General features: G+C 33.6%; 1 long non-coding RNA gene across 1 annotated transcript; it reads left to right on the top strand.

Moving 5' to 3' along the window:
* The first annotated feature begins 4,062 nt into the window (after nt 1-4,062).
* LOC135847134 (uncharacterized) lies at nt 4,063-6,529 on the top strand. Its single transcript, XR_010559090.1, has 2 exons — nt 4,063-5,901; nt 5,983-6,529. It is a non-coding gene; the product is annotated as an uncharacterized LOC135847134 (long non-coding RNA).
* Nucleotides 6,530-8,390: the final 1,861 nt, after the last annotated feature.

The following is an 8,390-nucleotide window of genomic DNA, read 5'->3' as shown; positions in this document are numbered from 1 at the left end:
TACGACACGTTCCATCGAATATACGTAGAAATGCAAATCTGCGCTTCAATCAGAACGTTTTCAATTAAACTGATCCACATTCGTTATCTCGTCTTGGCGTCCTTTTCTTTGATATGTCATCGCAGAATCGAGCGAACCGAGAACGCTGCACGCTGCAGAAAAAATACTCATTATACGTTGAATAATATCTGTATTGTTCCCACAGGAAGTGTAACATGTCACACAGACGCGCCGACGACGTCAGCCAACTTTGAATTTCATCGTATTCCCGTTATTAGGTAGATTTTAAAAGCGTATGTAAATTATCCGAGGATGGCGCAGAAGAGAAGGTGCATTATTATGCCATATAAGAGAAACGTACAGTATAGGTTGTAGGTAGAGAGGTAAACTGCAGATACACAGAGACAGACACATATGAAAATTATATTCTTCTAAACTAAATCCTCGCGTGTATATTTTTTTATGCTTCCCTGCTCCATTCCCCCTTGCCCTTAAGGTGTACTTACACTGTAGACATTACACATGTATAGACGTACAAAATATATACGACATTAACTGCGTCCAAACACGATGCAAATGTGGTTAAAAACAAGTAATTCTTTACAGCTACCGTGTAATGAAATCATAATAAAAATAGCAATGTTGAAAAATTAACCGAGCTTTCCGGTTTTATGGCTGTGTTGTGTGTATTTTTTTATTTTGTTAAAAAGTGCCTTTAACTGTTATTTTCTCTGGTGTATTGTATCTACCTACCTACTTTATTTTTTCCTGTATTATGTTTCCACTTTTTTTTCCCTGAGCAATATGAGCAGCTCTCACATGATTGTGTGACTTATTTGTACTCGTACATTATTGTAGGTACCTACTTATTGTTGTAGGTAGCTAGGTACGTATTTTATAAATCTCACGATCAATGCGTACAGCATAAAAATTAGCAATTATTAATAAATAGTCGAGAATTTTCTACTAACGACTAATTTTGGGTTTTGTGATTTGCTCCAAAAAGGATGCAACAATTATCAAATTGAGCCAAAAAAAGGAAATACTGAAAAAAAGTCTGAGTAATGAATGTTCAATTGACCAGTATGTCCATCTGCAAGAATTGATCATTAATGAGAACTCCCTGTTCTTAATGTGGGAAGGGAAAGCTCGTACTGAAACGTAACTTTGGCAACTTGATATAGTGGAATATGCCTTCACCTTGTAGGTGGATAATTAATGGAATGATGCCTTAAGAGGGTGATCCCGTCGCTATGACGTATTTATGTCTAGAGTAGGGAGAACCTCTACCAACGTGGGAACTACTATTCTCTGTGCATTGATCCCTACCCTATTTCTCTTTGTATTATGCCGCTATTTACGGAAGGTGACCTCAAGGACATAGGGCAACGAGCTACTTGGACTTTGCCGCGGTTCTCACTTGGTGTCTGGGATTACATCGGAGCAGACATCAAGTACTCAGTGCCTCGTATTACATCCGGAGTAGGTACTGAGTTTCTTTATATGCATCGCGCGGGCATATAGAGAGTTAGATGTTAGTGGGTGAATGTGTATTTATCGGTATACCCCAATTACGCTTTGGGTTTAATCAGTTTATTTATCCGCTTTCTTAATGGTATGTGGGTGCAAGTCGCAGATTGCATCTGGCTCCATTCCTATCATCGCCCCATCGCAATAGGTAGCTTACAACAGCCGCAATGATCGGTACCTGATTAATATCATCGCTATATGTAGTTCAAAACAGCCGCAATGATCGGTGCCTGATTCGTATCATCGCCCTATCGCTTGGTAAGTACAAACTTACATGGTGGTGCCTCCACTAAATTAATTAGAATTACATCCTAGTTAATTGATGAAGACTTATGTCGTAGATTGTATGCTTCGGCATGCAATCTGCCAATGTACTTGTATCTCTTCGCTAATTGCTAGAGAATGCCTATTGAGGTAGGTATACTCTTGGTTTCAATGCCATGTATCATTGCCCTAATCTTCCGTAATTAGTATTAATAATTCTTATTGGTGTTAATTATATCAATCTAACCATACTGTATTTATAATATTCATGACATATGTATGATATGTTAAGTTGCCTGTAAATATGACGAGAAGGGTTATTTTGAATAAACTTCGTACACAGTAAAGTGTTATATGTTCTTTTATTGTGTATTTCTGTGTAATATAGAATAGAATTGAGAACCACTCATATTCTCAGGGCCATCTAAATATGAGCAGTGGTATTATTTCGTAGATAGTAGGATCAGATTCACCCTTATAGCAGTCAATCCTACCTTGACCACATTCGGTGATCTCTCTAATTCTATATATAACATATTGGCGACCCTCCACAGGACTTAAAATTTTACTCTTTTCAATACAGGCTAAAAATTAAAATTTCGACCTCCTAACCAAATGTAATCCCACGATTGCATCTTGAAATCCAACTAAGGAGCTTAAAATTTAGTCTGCTTGCGAAATTAAAATTCTTAAGAATGGAGTAAAAATTAAGTTTCCGAACCTCCCACACGGTCTAGGTCCTTTAACTTATATTTAGTAGGTTAAAAAATTAAATATTAATTCTAACTCTCTGAAATACATAATAATAATGAGATCTGCTCTTGAACCCAAAAAGCTTCGTAAAAGCACTGTTCAAGATATTAACTTTTATAAAAATCCACACTGTCAGAGTATGGATTTTAACAAGTTAAAAGTACCACTTTGACCTAATATGTTAGTGCTAAAGTGTAGAAATCATGCAATCCTAATTCAATGTGTCGTCTGTAAAAATTCTCCTAAGTGAGAGAAAGATCACATTTTTACAACGAAAAAATTTGAACTAGATATTGCTGGTTGTTATAAGTTAGAAAAATGAAATTTTTATACTTTTCTCACAAATCACGTATTTGTGAAAAAACAAGTAAAATTACAGTGAAAAATTTGAGGTTGGATTTTTTGTGAGTCAAAAAATAATAATTGTCAGTAGAATGACACAAATACACCGTATCATGACGAATTGTAAAAATCATATTTTACGAAAAATTCTCGTAAAAGAATTTTCAGGAATATTATTTCTTATTGAACTAAAACTGATCACTTTGGTTCCATACGAACAATACAATAAGTTAGGTTTCGATTCACGAAAAGACCACACCCAAATTTTCACTCTTCATATTTTCATAAGTCAAACCTTAAAAAATATTTGAAAAATTTCAGCAATCGTGTTGAGATGAATCAAATATTTCAATATTGAATTTTTTCCGAACCTTTGTTAGACAAAGATCTACGAAAATGAGTTCAGAAAAATTCAATACCCAAAAAGGAGGGATTTCTGCAAGATTAAAAACATTTTCGTAATAAAAATCCTGCATATTCATGGTCTCTCGGATTGTCATAAAATCAAAAATTCTTGAATACATCGAGACCGATATTTTTGAAAGTAAATGAAAATCTTGAAATTCCAGGAATCATCAATACAGACTCTGTGTGAGTCTCTATCTTGATTGAAATGCAAAATAACAAATTCAGTAGAAATCTGCAGAAATCACTTCTAGATCCCTTAAAAAATTAATTTAAATATAATTAGAATAATGTAATTCATAAGGATAATCATACAAAATGATTACCCTTGGTTAGGTAAGCATACTTTCGAAAAAATCCAATTCTTCACAAAATTCAAACAAAATCTCTTTAGGCTAAGTAAAAAATTACAATCTTCAAATTTTCACAATGAATGAAACATCACGGTATTTATTGTACTTAACTCCCTTCAACTGAGCGAAATTTTACCAGTCTCGTAGATAGGCAGTTACCCCGAGAAGTATAGTAAAATCATGACTGTCGTTCATTATCTAAAAAATTAAAAATTTCTCCTGATTATAAAAAATCTAAAATCACAACTTTCTAGTCTTCCCCAATGAATAAGAAATCGTGATACTTATTGTACTTAACTCCTCTCCACTGAGCAAGATTTCTGATCTGACTAGGGAACTAAATACCAGGTATGGAAATACGCCATCTTTGGATATTTGAATATTTGTTTACATTTTAGCTGTGATGCTTATCATATGTGTACTTCTACGTCAAAAGGGCCCATACTGTCGGTATGGAGTTAAGACCACTGGGCCATACTAGACAAAATTTCGGTTCCAATGGTCCAAACTGGGGGTCTTAAAGTGAAAATCTCGCGATTTTACAGATTTTTGAAGTCAAAGTTTTAAAAAACATAGTTTTGAGAAAAACGCGTTTAAAGTTTGAGGAAAAAAAAACATTTTAGTAAGCTTTTAAAATTTTTGAAAACCTAATATCTACTCAAAATTATGCTAAAAATGACGTTTTTAATGTATTTTTTCACGTAGAACACGAATTCGTGATCAGTTTTGCTCTAAAGTCATGCCCGTTTTAGTAATCGCAAAAAAACCTGCTTAACTTTCATTGTTTTTTTTCAAAAAATTAAAAAAATTTACATACGTTTCTTCAACTTTAAAGGCGTAAAGTTTCGAAATTAAGCGTTCTACGAAAATTTCATGTAAACAAAATTGTAGAGAATTTAATTCTCTTTGAGATCAATGTCATCAGATTTTTGCTAGGACGTACCGTACGTCCGGTAAACGCGGAAAACTAAAGGACTGAATTTTCACCTTATGCAAAAAAATGTACAATTATTTCAGTTAGTTTTGGTGAGCTTTTGGAATCAATTATATTTTTCAAATTATGTTTTTAATGTATTTTTTCATGAAGAATACGAATTTGCGGTCATTTTCATCTCTAAAGTCGTACCCATTTTTGTGATCGCAAAAAAAGTACTCAACTTTCATTTTTTTTAAAAATAAAAATCATTTGCGGCTGGTTTCACTCGTATTTATTATTTAGATTCACCATAAAATTAGTTATATACTATTAAAAATCCGAGTTTGAAGATCAATACCGGTGGCTAGGTGACTGTATTAGTGGATTATCACGCCAGAGGTAGGGAGTTCGAGTCTCTGCAGGGGCGAAAATTTTTTATGATTTTTTTATATCAATTTCTTTTTAAAGCCACGAGTTTTTGTAAAATTTTCATTTTTTATACATTTTAACTTGTTTTTTCAAATTTTTTGCGTCATTTTTCTACTTTTGTGAGTAATAAATTCAAGCATGCTTCACAAAAAAACAAAAAGTTTCGATGAAAATAGGAGTTATTGGAGGGTTTGGAAGGTTCCATTCGATTCTTAAAGACACAAAGAGTTTCTACAACAATTTCTGGAAAAAAATATTTATTCATTTTTGGTTGTATTGTCCCTTTCCGTATGCGCCCTCACATAATATGCAAAACTTGGCCAAAATAAAAATAATGTAATGCTTGGTATCGACAAAGTGGGCCCTTTCTTAACGAACATGTTTCAGGTGGTTTCATGCGGTTGTTGGAGGGAGAACATTATGAAAAACCGGTTATCGACAACATGGGCCCTTTTTCTTTTTTCGCTTTTAGTGCTGTAAGTCTGTAAAAAGTCATGGTATCAAAAATCCGCGAATGGCATGTGATGTACCCAGGTTAGGGGTACCCAAAACCGTGAAAACACCAATTTTGTCAAAATCGACTTTCTTACACGTTTTGGTTAATATCTCCTAAACTAAAATCGACAAAGTGGGCCCTTGTGATGTAGAAGTACACATATGAGAAATGAATGTTTTGGTTTGGTTTTGGTTCGATAATTTTCTCATTTCTTATAAAACTGAAAAGAATTAATGAATTTGAATTAATTAAACTAGTGTTTAATTTCCATTTCCTACGTACAGTTTCATTTTGAATAGTTCAATTGTTCGATTATTCGCTTTCTTCAGTTCCTTCTGCCAAATATGAATGATCCAAGTTTACAAAATGAAAATCATACTATTGAAGCATACTGCAGAGATAATAACAAAACGGTAAGTTCAATGCAGTTATTTAACCGGTCAAATCTATAAAATGTTTCGTAGAATAGAATCTAATACTACATTGAATTTCAGGTATCTGATTTGAGCGCCGACGAATTAATCAGCATTCTTAATCAACGACTGACGATGAAGCGAGATTTAATGAATCAAATCCAAGTTCTCAAAGAAAAGTCGAAGAAGCTTGACGATCAAGTGATGGCCCTAGCCAACATTTATAGTGTCACTCACTCAAAATGATTATTTTACGTAAATATTGAAATTCTGATATCATGTTTATATGTAGTTTATTTTACTGAAACCAGTTTTCAAAAACTATGTATTGCTGTGCATTTTTTATTCGTCATTTTTATCAAACATCCGTTTAAAATATTGTTTCTCTGGTAGATTGAATCATTTTATATATTATTGTTTCTCAGGTAGACTGTATCGTTATATTATTGCAGTGCATTTTATATATTATTGTTTCTCAGGTGTACTACATCATTATATTATTGCAGTGCAATTTCACAAGATGATAATTTTGATCTTTAGATATGTTGGTTTCGTAATGTGACTTTTGAATTTTTAATACAGCTGTGCTATTTTTGTTACAAATGCAATAAACTAATTTAAAACGTGGTACTGAAGTCATATATTCTTACTGTACGTTTCATACGAATATTCTTACTGTATGTTTCACACAAAATACTTCTACGTCAAGTTCAATACATGGAATTGAGGTATTCGTGATGTGAAAGCTTGATTTCATTGAGTGTTATATCCTTTTACGTATGTAGATGAGTGTAATTATTCATTTTTAGGGTGCTGTGATCTGTGAAGAATTCACTAACGTGTTGAATATTGATGTGTAAGATTTTTCAGAATTATATGATTTTGATAAATAATGCAGTGATTCTAAATATGAGATGGGTTCAAAAGAGTTGTAAAATGATACAGTCCTTTGAAGATGTCGACGATGTCGTGAAAGGTGAAAATGAAAATTCATAATGAAAATGCCAATATTTAATTCATAAAAAACTTGAGAATATATCACATTGACATAGATTAATACACATTTGAAAAATAATTAATACATTACAAAACAACAAATCAAGAGATCGACGAGTTCTTTATAGCCTGAATTTTCTCCAAATTTCATATAGAAAAATTTAAGGCTTCTTTGAAAAGATTTGGTTTTACAAAAATACTGATCATCATTGTACATTTAAATATACAGATACAGTGGAAAAAAACGTAATTACCTAGCTCAAACTTTTTTCTTCTTGGAAGCAGTTCCGTACATATTTTTTCGTTTTCTCTTGCAAGTATTTAGTGTACAGAGTGAAAACGATTTTATTTTGAAGAAATGGTTCGCAACGAATACCTTTAAATCATAGCAAACTTCGCATTTGGGAAACTCTATCTGAACATCAGTTAATACCTTATTTATCCATACATCGCAAGGATGGCGCAAAATATAATCTTTCCAACGTCTGTAGAGTAGTTCAATATTCATTACTAAGTCGAATACACTTTTGTTTGGCTTTCTCAAGTTTCCGTGGTTCAGGCGATTCAAATAAATCATATACCTATGATTTTCAACCACATTACTATTGAGAAACGATTTGCATTTTTCACAGATTGGTTTTTTGAGGTAAGCAAATACGCAGCCTCCCGCTAGCTTGTATATCAAGTTGAGATCGTATAAAGTTAGTCCAGGAACCAGGTTTTCCTCTTCAGAAATCACAGTTGGAAAAATTTCATCATCCATGACATTCTCATCTTGGACTTGGATGCCACTAACAGATTTTGTTATCGTTTTACTTGGTACTTCGCTTTTCTTTTTCTCAAAATACTCAAGCAGAAATTCGTCTGAATCGGTCAAATAGCTGGTTGTTTTCGGAGTCCGAGTAATCTGCGATAAGGAAATCAATTTAATCGCCCTCAGGCACAAGGATACTGTAGGTGTTAGTCCGCATTTTCGTCGAATTTGGGAAAATACATTTTCAAGACAGTCCTGGGTGAAACGATGCAGTAGAAGAAAAGAAAATCCATCGCGTAGGAGAAGTCTGGAAATGTCAATTAACGAGAGGCAACACAAAATCATGCCCCAATTCAGGGGTTTCCAATATGATGGTTCTCCAATTCGTAAATTTTGGAACAGACCAATCATTTTTTCCAAAATTTCAATTTTTTTGTCTAGATTCATGCGTGTGATTCCTTTTTGCGCCACTCTTGAAGACACCAATTCGAACCATGAACTGACTTTGCGAATAAACCAGGCAGTTGTCTTTGCATTTGGGGGTAGGTATTTCAGCTCAATGGCAGTTTCAATAGCTACTGCGGTGGTCTCGGAAAAATAACGCATAGCAGATGCCACATTCATCTTTTCCATACCATCTGGGCTGATATCTGCTGGTTTCAAATGATATAAGTAACGAGTATCGTGGTTTCCATTTATTTCTGCCCACCATAAAGCTGTTACATAACTTGAGCTCACA

Source organism: Planococcus citri, chromosome 5 (genome assembly GCF_950023065.1).
Source record: "Planococcus citri chromosome 5, ihPlaCitr1.1, whole genome shotgun sequence".
In the NCBI taxonomy this organism is placed as follows: domain Eukaryota; kingdom Metazoa; phylum Arthropoda; class Insecta; order Hemiptera; family Pseudococcidae; genus Planococcus; species Planococcus citri.
Note: the sequence above shows the minus strand (reverse complement) of the source record. Positions and strands in the feature narration are given on the sequence as shown.